Source organism: Protopterus annectens, chromosome 5.part0 (assembly GCF_019279795.1).
Source record: "Protopterus annectens isolate FY-2018-M chromosome 5.part0, PAN1.0, whole genome shotgun sequence".
NCBI lineage: Eukaryota > Metazoa > Chordata > Ceratodontiformes > Protopteridae > Protopterus > Protopterus annectens.
Genome location: NC_056735.1, coordinates 764,668,041 through 764,686,078, shown reverse-complemented (window position 1 = coordinate 764,686,078; position 18,038 = coordinate 764,668,041). Strand labels below are relative to the sequence as shown.

The 18,038-nt window shown below is 44.5% G+C and overlaps 1 protein-coding gene across 2 annotated transcripts in view; it reads right to left on the bottom strand.

The window, feature by feature from the left end:
- The window catches only part of CUL5 (cullin 5), a 2,346,971-nt gene that overhangs the window by 2,156,082 nt on the left and 172,851 nt on the right, over window positions 1–18,038 (bottom strand). The gene's annotated exons all lie outside the window — the stretch shown is intronic.

Below are 18,038 nucleotides of genomic sequence, written 5' to 3'. Positions count from 1 at the left end.
TTAGAAGACATTTCCTGATGTCTCCAAACATAGTTATGCATGAGGGCAAGCACCTTTGCACCCCCCACACCACCTGCTAATTTAATATATTAACTCCTAGATCACATTACAGTGAAGGAAATGTACATGTCTCAATCTCCACTGTAGTGCGATCTGCACCCGGAATGCCGATTTCAAATGAGCGAATGCACACTGGCATTCGCGCATTTGAATTCACAATTATATGAGTCAACATTCCCAAATCTTGTAGTTGTACTTTCACACTTTAGTGCATTGTACAACAGACTCCCAAAATAATGAAGGTAAACCATATACCTACATACTTAGATATGTACATGTATGCATATTTGTCTACTTGTGTATGGGATCTCTGCAGTTTTCAAACGGGAATAAGAATATTTTTTTGTCAACACATCCATACCTTAACAGAAAAATTCACAATGCAGCGGGGGTAAAGACATTTTTGTAATCCCTATTGTTGTGAGATCCTGCAGTTGGTACACAGAGATGTAGGACGAATAAGGGTACCACAACTCCCCTTCTTAAAAAATAAGCTTTTGAGTTTTCACTTTGCTTTTAATAGTTTGGGGTTCAATGATTTACATATGACAGACATCCAAGATGGCTGCACACTGATCAACAGCTTAATTTCAGCTCTCCCACTGTGAAAAAAGAAACACAGATGAGGGCCAATAACTTGGTCAGACTTTGCAAATTCAGTTACTGGCTAGTAAGTACACTGCCTGGATGCCAGCAAAGAAATTTGGAAGGCATGAAAGAAAATCAACTAGAAATTTGAGGAAAACACTGATCGGGCAGAAACTGTCAGCTGTTCAGCAAAAAGTAGTTCAAGATCCAGCTTTGGGACAAGACATGGCTTCCAGTAATCCTGAAGAAAAAAAATCAAAGGAGCAGAGTAAAATAAACAAAACACTGAATTAGTATATCAACTGAAATAATAGGCTGGAAAAAATGGAAGAATCTTTAAAAAGTTATTTAGATAAACTGATTAAAAAGTGCAAAAATCGGAGGCTGAAATAAAGAAAAGACCAAGTACAAGTGCCCAAGAAGAGTCGTTTCAAAGAATACTGGAGTTAGAGGACAGAGAATGCAAGAGTTGATGTGTTTTCCTACATTTGTATAGATGAAAATCTAGATTACGTCCCATGGTAAGAAAGTAAATAAAAACAATGGATGCAATAAAAAGTTTTCCATTAGCAAATAAATGTTCAGTGTAAGATGAGATGTCTGCAGCTAAGAATAACTGTACATTTTGTTTTTATGCTCCCATGGAGACAAGCTGACTACAGGGATCGGCATTAAAAGCCATGGCACTTTCTTTATGGCAAAACAGCAATGATTTCTGAAGGCATACAAGCTATTTTTCATATCAGGTATGGGAATAAACATATGCCAACAGACAACAATTAGTTTAAGTAGGAGCACAGGCTGTAACATGCATCTTAGCAAGGATAACTTTAATTTTAGGTTGGGTAATGCCTGTGTGTGCAGCTGTCTAAAAAGGGACAAGTGTTCCTATCAGGAGGGTTAAACTTCATTATTTGAAGATGTCCACAGTTCTGTTTTGTTTGTTTTAATTTAACAGGTTACAGTTTTTTTTGAAGATTTTCATTAAAACATTTCTTGTAAAATGTGAGATTCAAATGGAGATGACAAGAAACAATTATATAAAAAACAAACCTGCCAAACATTATTGGGTGCATGTAACACAACAGATGGAAACAGACATTTAAAAAGCTATCATAACAAGCAAAATAATAACCTCTTATCAAAATAATATGGATAGTGTAGCCATTATGATATGTTAATGGCCTCATAGTTATAGACAAAAAGGAAAGAGTACTGAATTATATTAAATCACTTAAGCCTAAAACAAATTTATATACACTTCCAGTTCATACCCATACACCTTATGGCATCCAGATTTTTTTTCAGCCTGGCTTTTCAACTAAGTGACTTACCAGCTAAATGGGCAGTATTAAAAAGGGCAAGACATTATTAACAAAATGAAACCAAGATTGTAAGTACAGGATACCCTGCAGTGGAAAAATTAAATCTTTGACACTTACTCACAATTTTCATAACTGAGACACCTACAGGTCATTGAAGTGTATGGTGTGAAACACCAATATGGGAGACTGGACAACTTACTTTCAGTGCTGACTTCTATCGCACTATACTGGAAATATTAGTTGTTTGCTATTAATTATGAAAATAAGCATCATTTCCATATGGACTTAATACTATAAAACATGAGTGACTTAGAAACTGTGGCATAACATTAAGTGAAACCCAAAAAGCAGCTAAAGAAAACTGACTTTTTATATTTGCACTGTAAGTTACACATCTTGGAAGATACTCAGTTTTGTTTTGCTAATTACACAATTAAGCATACATTTTTATATTTCTGTAATTATATCAATAAACATGCACTTAGAGGAATTTCTTGTCATGTGAAAGTATGTCCGGTTAACAAAAATGTTCCAGCAACATATGTCTAGGTTGTAAAGTTTTTCGAGATATGAAAATTTGCTTGTGAAAGTTTACAAAAAATATAATTTGGGGTTTGTGTGCATTATAATAAATTACAATATTGATTGAAAATACTACAGATGTACCAACTGTGGTTACTGACATTGTACAGTTTTAACATCTTTTACTGCTCACAAAATATTTACATTTGCTTGTCTTATGGTTTTTAAGTTTATTTTTCAGAAAGTGGTCTGGAATACAAGATGTGTTTAGGCTACCAGAGGTGTGACATTCCACACCACGCAAGTGTTAATGGATTAAGAAATGCAGATTGCAAATAAAAAGAAGTTATGTTCTTACCATAACGTTCCATGTGAGTTGTTCATCTCACCTTTTTGTTATTACATGTGGGTTTGGAGCCGATCCCTCGGCTTCGAGTCGGCCGCTTTTCAAGCTCAAACTCTCAGAGAAGCTCGAGACACAATATATATCCCATGATGCTCTACTGTAAACCCCAGATCTAGTACGCTGCACCCGAAGACAGCCTAAAAAAAATGCACTGCAGTACCTACCTATCTAGGTACCTCTAGATTTGCAAAAAGAAAAACAGCCTGTCTTAAGGAGACAAGCTGACAAGACCAACCAATCCACCAAGACAACCATTCTTCTCACTAGGAAGGGGAAGGTGGGAGGGAATGTAAGAACAAAAAGGTGAGATGAACAACTCACATGGAACGTTATGGTAAGAACATAACTTCTTTATGTGAAGTTGTTCTATCTCGCCATTTTGTTCTTACACGTGGGTAGCGTCCCCAGCACCCTAATCCTGGGCGGCTCAAGGGAGAACATTCCTGAGCACAGCGGAACCAAAGGAAACCCGGTCCCTGGAGGCCCTGTCCACTTTGTAATGAGTGATAAACGTATGAGGTTTGGACCAAGTAGCAGCTGCACAGATGATATCCAAGGGTAAATGAGCTGCATGAGCTAATGACATAAAAACAGCCCGGGTAGAATGGGCTTTGACATTAGTCGGTAATGGTTGATTAGTGAAGGAATAAATAAATTTAATGCAATCAGAAAGCCACTTACATAATGTGACTTTTGATACCGCAGACCCTTTCTTGTTCTTTGCGTAGGAGACAAAGAGTTGATCAGATTGCCTGAAATTTTCGTTCTGTCCAAGTAGAATCTCAATTGTCTGTGAACATCAAGCTTGTGTAACATACTCCAGTCTGTTGGTGTGATGTCTAAAAAAAAGTTGGGAGCTCAACGGACTGATTTAAGTTACCTTCAGAGCAGACCTTAGGAAGAAAGGTAGGATTTGTCCTGAGGGACACCCTATCAGGGTGGAAGATCAAATATGGGGGCCTGAAAGATAGAGCTTGGAGTTCAGAGACCCTACACGCAGATGTAATGGCTACCAGAAATAGTTTTCCAAGACAGAAACTTCAAATCACAAGATGACGCGGGTTCGAAGGGGGTAAGCATCAATTGGGATAAGACAAGTTTCAAATTCCAGGGAGAAACAGGGTGTCTGATAGGTGGTCTGAGATGATGGGTCCCTTTCAAAAAGGCTTTACATAGTCTGTGGGACATGATGTTAGACCTGTTAAAACCTACATGAAAGTTGGAAATGGCAGCCAATTGAACCCTTATGGTGGCAGCTGCTGCGCCATCACAGAACAAGGAGGACAAGAATTCTAATATGGTATGAATAGGTGCAACATATGGGTCAACGTCGTGGTGAGAAGCCCAGTGAACAAATCGTTTCCATTTGCTATTATATAGTTTCCTGGTTGACAGTTTATGAGAGGAAACTATAATATGTTGGACCGTGGGAGACAAATCTTGAGAACTGGCTAATATGGGAATTGGAGCAGCCAAGCTGTCAGTTTTAGGGAAATGAGGGAGGGATGAAGAACTCCCGACGAATGAGTCAGAAGGTCTGGCACTGGGTCCAGAACCCATGGTTCTTCCACTTGATACTTCTGTAGAAAGGGGAACCAAATCTGACGAGGCCAGGATGGGGCTATCAGAATAACAGTCCTTCCCAGACTTTTGGCTTTCTGTATGAACTTGGGAATTAGAGGAATTGGCAGGAAGGCATACAGGAGGCCCGGGGGCCAATTGTGTACAAGCGCATCCATCGGGTTGCTCCCTGGTGGGGGATAAAGGGCAAAATAGCTGCTGCATTTGGCATTCATCGGAGATGCAAACAGATCGCAGCAAGGCTGGCCCCATCTGCGGAAAATCTTGTCCGCCACCTGTTGTTTGAGGGACCACTCGTGAGGCAACAGGATGGCCCTGCTCAGTTTGTCCACTATCATGTTGGATGACCCCGGGATGTGCGTTGCTATCAGAAAGTGCCTGGTGGATACAGCCCACTGCCAAATTCTTAGGGCCTCTCGGCATAAGGGATACGATCTGGTTCCCCCTTGCTTGTTGATGTACCAGACTACTGACATGTTGTCCGTCTGAACTGCAATTGTCCCTGGAGGAAGACAGTCGTGAAAGTGTTGCAACGCCAGGAACACCGCTCTCAGCTCCAGGACATTTATATGCAAATGTGATTCCATGCTCGACCAAGTACCTTGGACAGTCTTTCCCTGAAATAGCCCACCCCACCCTATCAGGGAAGCATCTGTGGTCACTGTGGCTGTGGGTTGGGGGGAAAACAAGGGGACGTCCGACTACTACCTGCTCGCTGTTCAGCCACCAACTGAGATCCTTCTTGCAAATATTTGTTAAAAGATTCTCATGCGACAACAGCAGCTGTTGGTAAGACCATTGTGTGAAGAGTAACCACTGGAGTATCAGCATGTGCATGCGTCCCAACAGGACTGCTATTAGCGTCGCTGCCATTGTGCCTAACAGCTTCAATATCTGGGATGCAGGAGCTTTGTTCTGGGTCAACAGACTGGACAATTGACGTCTTAGGGATAAGATTCTTGTTTGAGGCAACCCGATCCTTGAATTGACGGTAATACTCTGCTTGGGCGATAACGCAGATTTGTCGAAGTTTAAGGTTATGCTCAACTGGGAACACATGTTGATAGTGTAGTCTCTTGCATGAATTAGTTGATGCCTGGTGGTGGCGGTGAGGAGCCAGTCGTCCAGATATGGAAACACTCAGAATCCTAAGCATCTCAGGTGAGCCGTGACCACTGCCATACATTTGGTGAACACTCTGGGGGCTGTGGTGAGACCAAAGGGCAGGGCTCTGAATTGGTAATGACTGGCCCCCAGCCGGAAACGCAAGTGATCTCTGGATGATCTGGCCATTTTGATGTGGTAGTAAGCATCCTTGAGATCTATAGAGCACATCCAATCACCCGTTTCTAGAAACGGAAGTATCGATTGAAGCGTGACCATCCGGAACTTTTCCTTCTTGACGAAGGTGTTGAGTTTGCTGAGGTCTAATATGGGCCTCCAGTCCCCTGTTTTCTTTGGAATTAAAAAGAACCTTGAGTAAGTTCCGGATCCTATCTGGTCCGCCGGGACTGGCTGGATGACTCTCTTGTCCAGCAGGTTTTGAATCTCTATGGCTGCTAGTTTTCGCAGACTGGGTGGAACGTCTGGAATACTTGTACACATGGGAGGGAATTTTGTAAAGGGAATGTAGTAACTTCTGGAAATTATGCTTTTTACCCAATAATCCATTGTAATGTTTAGCCAGGCGTTTGGGTATAAAGCCAAGCGACCCCCAACCGCCTCCAGAGCAGGACAGCTGGGCTTCCTTTCAGGAACGCTGATAGGGCTTACCAGAGAAAGTACAGTTTTGTACCTACCATAAATGTAGATGTTTGAGTGTTCACCCTGCTGCAGTCATCACACGGGTTATCCTGTCGTCAGGCAGTCCCGCAGTCGGCCGGAATTCCAAAGTCTTGGTCCGGCGTCGGTTGCTGTCGCCTCTTCCCTGACGTCAGTGCACCAGGGGTATATATAATGCAACAGATGCCATTTTCTTCAGTTTTTCTTGCCCCAGATGTCAGGTGCCCCCAAAAAGGTGGTCAGAATTAGTACCAAATGGAGTGAACACTGCGCAAACACAAAATCCCTTCAGCTATAAGCAAATACATCAGTAAGGCATAGAAGAGATTTTGCCAGTAGATCAGAGGGGATGGAGGGAGGGTAACCTGGACTGCAGCAGGGTGAACACTCGAACATCTACATTTATGGTAGGTACAAAACTGTACTATGTTTACCGTGTTACCCTGCTGCAGTCATCACACTTGGGTTGAATCCCAAAGCTAAAGGTAGGGGGGAGGTATCACAGAGGGTTAGTGGAGGCAATAAGGCCCTGCAGAACTGCAGTGGCGAAGCCCGCCCTGGACATAGAGTACAGAGGTAAGTGATAGTGTTTGGTAAAGGTGTGTACTGAACTTCAAGTTGCAGCTTCTAAAATTTCCTTGGTTGGAACCCCCCTGAGAAAGGCTGTAGAGGTAGCTGTTGCCCTGGTAGAGTGGGATCTAATGGTAGCAGGAACTGGTCTCCCATGATGGGTATAGCAGAACCGTATGCAATGACCTATCCATTTAGAAATGGTTTGCTTAGATATAGCCTTCACTTGAGAAGCTTTAGCATAGGATACAAAGAGCTGGTCAGTTTTTCTGAAAGCCTTAGTTTTGTCCAAGTAGTAATGAAGCTGCCTGTGAATGTCCAAGGAATGCAGGAGTCTCTCACCTTTGTTCTGTGGATTGGGGAAGAAGGTGGGTAAGTGGATGGTTTGATTTAAAGCTACACTGGAAACCACCTTAGGCATAAAGGAAGGATTAGTTGGTAGAGAAACTCTGTCTTGATGAAAAATGAGGAAAGGTTCCACTGCCATTAGTGTCTGTAGCTCTAAGACTCTCCTAGCTGAAGTTATTGCTAGGAGCATTGCAGTCTTCCATGATAGGAACTGAAGATCTGCAGAGAAAGCTGGTTCAAAGGGAGGTAGCGTTAGTTTTTACAGAAGAAAAGTTGAGGTCCCATGTTGGTGTAGGATCTCTCCTGGGTGGTCTAATGTTTTTTGCCCCTCTGAGGAACTGCCTTAGAAGAGGATATGAAAATAAAGGTGGATCCGTGTTGTAGTGAGCTGAAATAGCTGAAACATGTATTTTAATTGAGGAAAAGGAAAGCCCTTTGTGCAACATCTCAGCTAAATACTGTAGAATGCGAGGCATGTGAGGCTGAATTGTGTCTTGGCCTTTAGCTTGGTTCCAGGCACAAAACCTTTTCCATTTGTCTGAATAAGCCTTCCTGGTGCTTGGCCTCCTGGCTTCCAGAATAACATCCAGAACTGCTTGTGAAAGAGGAGCTGGTTGGATGTTTAGTTGATTTGCCATGCAGCCAGATTTAAAGTTTTGAGCTGGCTGTGAAGAATCTGTTTGTTTTGTTGTGTGAGCAAATGGGGTATTTGAGGCAATATCCATGGTGGGCTGTGGGCCATATTTTTCAATAGCGGGTACCAGTGCTGGCGTGGCCAGTCTGGGGCTATGAGAATCAGTCGTGGTCTCTCCGTTTTGACCTTCAAAAGAACCTTTGTGAGGAGAGGTAATGGAGGGAAGGCATATGCTGTCAGGTTTTTCCAACTGAAAGAGAGAGAGTCCACTTTCCAAGCTTGATGGTGAAATGTCGTTGTACAAAATTTTGTCAGTTGGTAGTTTTGAGGACTGGCAAATAGGTCTATGTTTGGAAGGCCCCATTTTTGAGTTATCATTGCAAATATCTGTGGATCTCGTTTCCACTCGTGGGGATCTTTGATGTTTCTGCTGAGGTCGTCTGCCAATGTGTTCTTCTGTCCTGGCAGGAATTGAGCTTGTAACTGGACTTGGTAGGCCAGAGCTGTGTTCCATAAGATCATTGCTTGCCTGCATAGAGGGTAGGAATGTGTACCCCCTTGTTTGTTTATGTACCACATAACTGTGGTGTTGTCCGTCTTTATTGCAAGTTGTCCTGGATGTAATAGATCCTTGAAGGCTGTCAGAGCTTTCTGTACAGCTAGCATCTCTTTTTGATTTATGTGCAGATTTCTTTGATCTGCAGTCCATAGGCCTTGAATGCATTGCCCTGCCATGTGTGCCCCCCAGGCGTAGTCTGAAGCATCTGTTGTGATAGTTTGCCTGGCTGGGGGCAAGGTGAAAGGCTGACCCTTGTTGAGGTGACATGCCTGTGACCACCATGGAAATTCCTGTTGTAGACAGGGAATGAGAGATATCATTGTGTCCAAGCTGTGGCTGTGTTGAGACCATACGCTTTTTAGGTACCACTGTAATTTCTTCATATGCAGCTTTGCAAATGGTATTATTAGAATGCAAGATGCAATGAAGCCCAAAGCCTGCAGAATTTTTCTTGCAGTTAATTGGGTCTTTGTTGCCATTGTCTTGAAATATTGAGTTAGTTGTAGTTGCTTGTCTGGCGTAAGATAAGCCTTCTGGGCCGTTGTATTCAAGCTGGCACCCAGGAATGTCATTTTTTGTGAGGGTACTAGTTTTGACTTCTTTTCGTTTACTGTGTACCCCAGGCAGTTTAGTAGATGCTTTACAAAGGCCACATGATGTAAGAGAATGTCTTTGCTTTCTGCTTGGATGAGGCAGTCGTCCAGGTATGGATATATTTGAATTCCTCTTTGTCTGCAGTATGCAATTACTGGTGCCAGGCATTTTGTGAAAACTCTGGGCACAGTAGATAAGCCAAAGGGCAGTGCAGAGAATTGGTAATGGGTTGAACCTGCAATGAAACAGAGGTATCTTCTGCAACTTTGTCTGATAGGGACATGCAGGTATGCCTCCTTGAGGTCCAACGTTACTAGCCATGGTTCCTTGCCCAACATGGGAAGTAGCTGCTGTGTGTTAGCATCTTGAATTTGGGTACTTGTAAGTAAGTGTTTAGAACTGAAAAGTCCAGAATTGGTCTCCAGGCATTGTCCTTTCTGGGCACTAGAAAGAGTCTTGAGCAAAATCCTTGGCCTTGCTCTCGAATAGGTACCAGTTGAATGGCTCTCATGTCCATGAGAGCTGTAATTTGTTTTTGTGCCTCTGCCCATTGATTTTGTGGCAGGTTTGGCATTTCTCTTTTCATTGGCAAGGTGTGAAAGTGGAATCTGTATCCTCGTGAAATTATGTCTAGGACCCATTTGTCCTTTGTGACAATGTGCCAGTTGTCAGCAAAAAGTGTGAGTTTTCCCCCCAAGGAGGCTGCCAAGAGAGCATTGCTTGGCCAGATGAGGTGCAAGTCATTGAGTTTGCCTTCTGGTGGATTGAGACCTGTCTTCTCCTCCCTTCTGTGTTGTAGTGCCCCATTGGCGAGGTTTATACTGGGCTTGTGGTTGTCCTCTGCCCCTTGGGCGTCTGTATTTACCCCTCTGCGGTCTGTCAGTGGCTGGAAAGGACCAATTTTTTGTTGGCCAGTTTCTGCTGAAGCGAGGGGGTTGTACTTGTAGGAAATCTTTGACTGTCTGCATAGATTTTGCCTTATCTTCCATTTTCTTTAAAACTTCTTCTGCTTTAACTCCAAAAAGAACATCCTGCTGTAAGGGAGCATCTAGTAGTTTTGCTTTAACATGATCAGGCAGAGTTTGTTCCTTTAACCAAGCATGCCAACGTATAACAGACCCAGTGACAGCTGCTCTGCAGGAGGCCTCCAAAGAATCAAACCCACATTGTAAGGTATGTTTGCCCACCTGCTCAGTGGCGTGCAACAGATCCTGTACTTCTTTCAATTCAAATTGTTGAGGGAGAGTGGTTATTCTTTGCTTTAACTGACAGATTAGAAATTGCTGATACTTAAGCATATGAAATTGACAATTCAGTGCCCTCATAGCTAGTGTGGCTGAGGTGTAAACCTTTTTCCCCCACCTGTCTAGTACTCTGGGATCCCTCTCAGAAGGTACTGGGTTTTTAGCCATAGAAGCCTTAGCCCCCTTGGGACCCTGGGAGATAGTCTCTGGGTCAGCTACTGGGCTTTTGTAAAGAAATTTGTGGGAATCAGGCACACTGTAGTATCTGTCAGGCTTAGCCGGAGCAGGAGGTAGAGAGTCTGGGTTGAAACTGGATTCTAAATAGACATCATCCACAATGTCCAAAACTGGTGGGATGGCAAGTGGTCTGTGTTGGGGGAGAAAAAGAAACTCTCTGAGCCTTTTCTTTGAATCAGAGTAGTCCTGACCTTCCCAGTGAAAATGTTCCCTCATAGTGTGTAAAGTTTCCCCAAAGGAGTAATCTTCAGGAGGAGAAGCTGAGGGAATAGAGTCCTCAGCATCAGAATCTTCATAAGGAGAGAAGGAATAGTCTTGGTCCTCAGAGGAGTCTGAAGAAATGGACATTTGCTCAGAGGAAGCATAATCTTCCTCTTGTCTAGGCCTTTTGTCAGGAGGGGGCTGTGAACCCCTGATTAAAGAAATCAAATCTTCAGCCATTTTGAGTATCTGTTTCTTAGGCATAGGGCCTTGAATAGGAGACTAAAGTGCAGTCATTTTAGATTTAGAAGGAGTCTTCGACTTGGAAAACGTTTTAATGGTAACATCGTCGGTCTGAAAACGCCTTCAGAAACCGATGGCGTTTCTGTAGCACAGACGTCTTTTGAAGCAAAGTCGTCGGAAGGGCCTGAAGTAAAAGGCTGCGTCGGCCTGGTACATTCCGTCAAAATTTCCGTAGTGGTCTCGGGTTCCAGATCTGCGGTAGTCAGGGGCTGCGTCGGAGCCTCACTGAGGACCGAAGACCGGATCAGCCGAGGCCTCGGAATCTGGCTTAGGCCTGGGCTGTCTGTCCTTATCCCTGCGTTTTTTGTGCACGCCGGTAGTCGGTTGCTCCGACGGCATGGTGTAGTTAAATTTCCTACCGAAGTAGTGTTGTGCGAAATCAAAGCGTCTTTTAATAGTACGCTTATTAAACCTAGCACAAAACCGACAAGAAGTGATGTCGTGGCCTGGGCCTAGGCAAGGTATGCAAAAAGAATGAAAATACTTATGAGGTATTTGCTTCCCACAAGAAATACAATTGTTAACTTTTTCTGACATCGGTCTGAGGCAAGAAAAGTTTCCCCAACGGGGTACTTAGCTTTATAGAAGACTTCGGTCTGAAATTGGTCGAAAATCTCAGGAGTCGGCCGACCGGCACTTGCGAACTGCTTCTGCTTCGGGCACCGCGCGGCAAGAAAGACTGAAGAAAATGGCGTTGGTTGCATTATATATAACCCTGGCGCACTGACGTCAGGGAAGAGGCGACAGCAACCGACACCAGACCAAGACTTTGGAATTCCGGCCGACTGCGGGACCGCCTGAAGACAGGATAAGCCAAGTGTGATGACTGCAGCAGGGTAACACGATGAACATCTGCTCCCCATCACCCTGATTTTGCGGACCCCCTCTGCCTTTTGGGCGGCGTCTTCCATTTTTACCCACTCTTCTGCTCCTAGAGGGGGTATCAGTAGGTGTGTTCTGGAAAAAGTACAGTTTTGTACCTACCATAAATGTAGATGTCCGAGAGGAATGCATCTGCAGTCCTTACAAATGGGTTGTCCTGTCGTCAGGCAGCCCTTCGGTCGGCCGGATTCCAAAGTCTGGGTCTGGCTTCGGCTGGTGTCGCACTTCACCCGACGTTATGGCGGCAGTTCTTCGGGTATAAAGGCATCAGCCGACGCCATTTTCCTCAGTGTTTCTTGCCCCAGATGCCAGGTGCCCTCTTGGATGGCTAAATTTGGATAAATGCCAAATATTCCAAATAGTAGAGAGCAAACACACAAAATAAGCATGTATGTACATATATACAAACAAATACACCATAATAGATCCCCCCCAAGCTAGCTGAAGATTGGCAAGTACCCTAGGAGTACCTCAGAGGGGAAGGAGGGTGGGTAATCCTGACTGCAGATGCATTCCTCTCGGACATCTACATTTATGGTAGGTACAAAACTGTACTATGTCCTTCAAGGATGCATCTGCAGTCCTTACAAATGGGTAGAATACCATAGCTAGACTAGGGGAGGAGGAAATGAGAGTAGATTATGGTGTAGTTAGTATCCCTTGCAAAACAGCAGTGGCAAAGCCAGCACGGGATCTAGAGTATAGAGGTAAATTATAATGCTTGGCAAATGTATGCACGGAGGTCCAAGTAGCAGCCTCTATAATGTCCTTGGTAGCCACTCCTCGTAAGAAAGCTGTGGTAGTGGCTGTAGCCCTTGTGGAGTGAGGCCTGATGTTCTCTGGAGTTTTCTTTCCATGGTAGGAGTAACAAAATCTAATGCAATTTCCTATCCATTTTGAGATTGTCTGTTTAGAAATTGCTTTTCCTTCCTTTCCTGTTGCATATGCTACCAGAAGCTGGTCAGTTTTTCTATTGTTTTTTGTCCTGTCCAGGTAGTAGCGTAATTGTCTGTGTACATCCAAGGTATGCAAGAGCTTTTCTCCCCTATTCTGTGGATTGGGGAAGAATGTTGGAAGGTGGATAGCCTGATTTAAAAAGACTCTGGATACCACGTTAGGCATAAATGTAGGATTTGTTCTTAAGGACACTCTATCTTGATGGAAGATCAGGAAGGGTTGTACTGCCATTAATGCCTGTAGTTCAGAGACCCTTCTTGCTGAAGTTATTGCCAGCAGGAAAGCAGTCTTCCAGGATAAGTATTGCAATTCTGATGTAGCTGCTGGTTCGAAAGGAGGTAGAGTCAGTTTTTCTAGCACAAAGTTAAAGTCCCATGCCGGCAATGGAGGTTTCCTGGGAGGTTTTACATTTTTGATTCCTCTCAGAAACTGTCTGAGCAGAGGATGCGAGAAGACAGGAGGATCCAAGCTGTATTCTGCTGAAATAGCTGATGCATGTATCTTGATGGAGGAGTAGGACAGGCCTGTATCAAAAAGCTCCGCCAAGTACTCCAGGATGTTGGCTATGTTCACCAGCGTCACATCTTGGCCCTTTGCAGTACTCCAGATGAGATATCTTTTCCATTTTGCTGCATAATTCTTTCTTGTTGAAGGTCTACGAGCCTCCAGGATTATGTCTTTAACCCTTTGGGATAAATTTGGGTTAATTGCTGTTATGTAATGTTCCAGGCAGTTAGCTGCAGAGTTTTTAGGTTTGGATGCAGGATGTTGTAGTTGTTCTGTGTCAGCAGTAATGGGATCAGGGGCAGTGTCCATATTTGTTCCCGAGACATGCTCCTCAGCAGTGGATACCAATGTTGTCTTGGCCAGTCTGGGGCTATCAGAATGATCCTCGGACGTTCCTCTTTGATCTTGAGAAGCACCTTGTGCATCAAAGGAAGTGGTGGGAATGCGTATGCTGTCAGGTTTTTCCAACTGAAGGATAGAGAGTCCACCTTCCAAGCAAGTGGGTGGTAAGTCCTTGTGCAGAATTTCTTCAACTGGTGATTGAGTGGGGATGCAAACAAGTCTATTTGTGGTAATCCCCATTCTCTTGTGATGGTTTTGAAGATGTCCGGATGCAGCATCCATTCGTGGGCATCTGTTGTAGTTCTGCTTAATATGTCTGCTAGAATGTTTTCCTTCCCTGGTACATAAATTGACTGTAACTGAATGTTGTAGCTCAGAGCCACATCCCATAGGTCCAGTGCCAACCGGCATAGAGGGTATGAGTGTGTGCCTCCCTGTTTGTTGATGTACCACATAACCGTGGTGTTGTCTGTCCTTATCATCAACTGGCCTTCTTGGAGAATAGGTCTGAATGCCTGGATTGCCAATTTTACTGCCATCATTTCTTTTAGATTTATGTGCAGATGCAGCTGGTCTTGAGTCCATAGGCCTTGAATGCACTTGCCCATCATGTGTGCCCCCCAACCGAGGTCTGAGGCATCTGTCGTGATGGTTTGTCTTGGTTGACTTTTGCAGAAGGGCAGTCCTGTGTTTGCTTGACAGGCCCGAGCCCACCATAAGAACTCTTGCTTCAGGCATGGGATCACTGGAATTTTTGTTTCTAGGCTGTGCTTGTGCTGAGACCACAAATTCTTTAGGTACCACTGTAGCTTTCTCATATGCAGCCTGGCATGAGGGACCAGTATTATGCAGGATGCCATGAAGCCTAGAGCTTGTAGCACTTTTCTTGCAGTTAGATGGCTCTGCTTTGTTAATGCCAAGAAGTAGAGAGGAAGTTGCTCTTTCTTTTCTGTGGTTAGAAATGCCATTTGTTTTGATGTGTCCAATTCTGCACCCAGAAAGGTTATTCTTTGGGATGGAATCAGTCTTGACTTTTTTGTATTGACTGTATATCCCAGGGCTTGCAGCAGGTAGATGACTCTTTGTAAGTCTCCTGTTAGTTTGTTTTGTTGTCCGCTTGTATCAGGCAGTCGTCCAGGTAGGGATAGATTTGAATTCCCTGAAGTCTGCAATGAGCGATTACTGATGCCAGGCATTTCGTGAACACTCTGGGCGCAGTAGATAAGCCAAAGGGCAATGCTGAGAATTGATAATGCTCTGATCCTGCAAGAAATCTGAGGTATCTTCTGCAAATTGGTCTTATGGGGACGTGCAGGTATGCCTCCTTGAGATCTAGAGTTACCAGCCAAGACTCCTTGCCCAGCATGGGAAGAAGCTGCTGTAGGGTCAGCATTTTGAATTTTGGAACAATGAGGAATGTGTTTAAAGCGGACAGGTCTAGAATAGGCCTCCATTTGTTTTCCTTTCTTGGTACCAGGAAGAGCCTGGAGTAAAATCCCTTCCCTTGCTCCGAAAATGGTACCTTTTCTACAGCTCTCATTCTTAATAATTGAGATATTTGTTTTAGAGCTTCTGTCCTTTGAGAAGGTGGTAGGTTTGGCATTCCTCTCTTTCCTGGTAGTGTATGGAAATGGAACCTGTAACCTTTGTCTATAGTCTGCAAAATCCATTTTTCTCTTGTAATGCAGTGCCAGTTTTTTGAAAATAATGATAGCTTTCCGCCTAAGGGTGCTTCTAGTTGTTCCCTGGTAGGCGGTGCCACCGCCAAGTGACAGTGATTGAGTTGTTGTAGTGGTGGTGGCTGTATCGGTGCCTCGTTGGTTGTTACCCTGCCACTGGCGACCCCTGTAGGCACCCCTGGATTGGTTTCTGCCTCTAGAGCGCCTATTCCTGCCTCTTTGTGTCTTAGAGGAGTCCGGAAAGGACCAATTTGTGGAGGGCCAGTTCCTGCTAAACCTTGGAGGTTGAACTTGTAAGAAATCTTTGACTGTTTGCACAGATTTTGCTTTCTCTTCCATCTTTTTTAGTACCTGCTGTGTGGGGGCACCAAATAAATTGACCTTGTCCATAGGTGCATCCAAAAGCTTAGATATGACATGGTCTGGTAAAACCTGTTCTTTCAACCATGCATGTCTCCTGATAACTGTGCCAGTCATGGCTGATCTAAAGGAAGCCTCCAGTGCATCATAGCCACATTTTAAAGAATGGTTACTAACTTGCTGAATGTTATGTAACATTTCTAGAATATACTTTTTATCTAAAGATTCTTCAGAGGACAGCTTTTTAGTCAACTGGTCAAGCATAAACTCTTGATATTGAATCATATGAAATTGGCAGTTCAAAGCTCTAGCTGACAAGGTAGCAGAGGTGTAAACTTTTTTACCCCATCTCTCTAAGGACCTTGAATCCCTTTCAGAGGGGAAGGGGTTTTTAGAGGAGGTAGCTGCTACAGCTTTTGGGCCCTGGGAGATAGTCTCTGGATCTGCAAAAGGAGCCTTATATAATCTGCAAAAGGAGCCTTATATAAATGGTGATGAGTGTCCGGGACCCTGTGGTACCTATCGGGCTTAGCAGGGGCCGGAGGTAAAGTATCAGGAGCAGTGCAAGCATCATTAAATGCATCATCAACAACAGATAGAACTGGGAGGTATAGCTAAGGGCCTATGCTGTGGCAAGTGTAGAAAGGTCCTAAGCCTTTTTCTAGAGTCTGAGAAATCTTGGCCCTGCCACTGAAATTGTTCCCTCACAGCAGGCAAGGTTTCCCCAAAGGAAAATTCCTCAGGAGGGGAGGCTGAAGGGATGGACTCCTCAGCATCGGAGTCTTCGTAAGGAGAATAAGAAGCCTCAGGAGGATCAGAATGTTCTGAATCATCAGAAGAATCATCTGTGGCTACTGGCTCAGGGGGCTCTGCTCTAGGCCTCTTTTCTGGAGGAGGGAGAGAGGCCCTGTCTGGATGAGGCTGGGATCCACGGATTAAAGTGATGAGATCCTGTGCCAAAGAAAGCATATGGGAGCTGGTGCTGGGCCTGTGAGAGGGGGGCTTGGCAGGCACTGGCTTGGAAGTTTTGGCTGCTTTAGCCCTGGCAAAGGCCTTAATAGACATAGCTGGAGGAGGCCTAGCAGCTCCATGTGCAGGAGTAGAAATATCTAGTGGAATGGTGTCTGATAAATCTTGTGAAATCGCAACAGAAGGCTGGATTTCAGAAGCCGTTTCTACCAGAATAGAAGAGGCCTCGGTAGAAGGCAAGTTGTCGGCTGAAGAAAGAACCGCTTGCTCGGTTTCGGCCGAAACCGAGACACTCGCGGATTGCTTGGCCGTGGTTTCAGCCGAAACCGCGGACCGCGAGTGTCGGTCCTTTTCTTTGCGTTTTTTAGTTATTTGCGTAGTCGGAGGATCCGACGGCATAATGTAGGCAAAATCGAGCCGAAAATCTGTTCAGCAAAGTCCGAGCGACGTCTCAGCGTCCGCCGGTTAAAAGAAGCACAGGCTAGACAAGCAGCTACGTCGTGGTCTGGGCCTAAACAATGTATACAATAGGAGTGGAAATCTTTATGAGGTATTTGTTTCCCACAAGATAAACAGTTATTAACTTTCTCTGACATCGGCTGAGGCAAGAAAGAGTCCCCAACGGGGTACTTAGCTTTATAGAAGTCTTCGAAGTAGTATTCGGTAGAAGTAATCTCTGGATCTGACCAACCGGCACTTGCGAACAGCTTCTGCTTCGGGCGCCACGCGGCAAGAAAGACTGAGGAAAATGGCGTCGGCTGATGCCTTTATACCCGAAGAACTGCCGCAATGATGTCGGGTGAAGTGCGACACCAGCCGAAGCCAGACCCAGACTTTGGAATCCAGCCGACCGAAGGGCTGCCTGACGACAGGACAACCCATTTGTAAGGACTGCAGATGCATCCTTGAAGGACATCTCCTTGGGGCTTTCGAAACCACATTTTTCCACTTCGTTGCTCTTTGGGGTATGGTCTAGTTGGAGTGGAAAAATGGACTCTTACAGCAGACAGAGTCTTTCCTTCTTGTTCACACCTAGTAAGCATCTCCTTAACTTTAGGCCCGAACAAGGCAGAACCACTGAATGGGGTACTGAAGAAGGAAGACTTGAAGGCTTCCACGAAGGAGCAAAGGCGCATCCAGGACAGTCTCCGAAGAGCTATCGCTGAACCTGCAGCCCTACTCGATCCATCGGCGGCATAAGAAATGAGCCGCATGGAGGAGTTGACTATAGAATTAAGGGTGTTGAGTTGTGCTGTCACTTTCTCAGAAACTGCATCAGCTGCGTTACCCTGTAGAGCATCTCCCAGCTCTTTAAGGAGATCTCGTTGAAGGCGGGTAAAGTGGGTTAGGTAGTTGAGCGATCTCATGGAAAATGCCACAGAACTAAA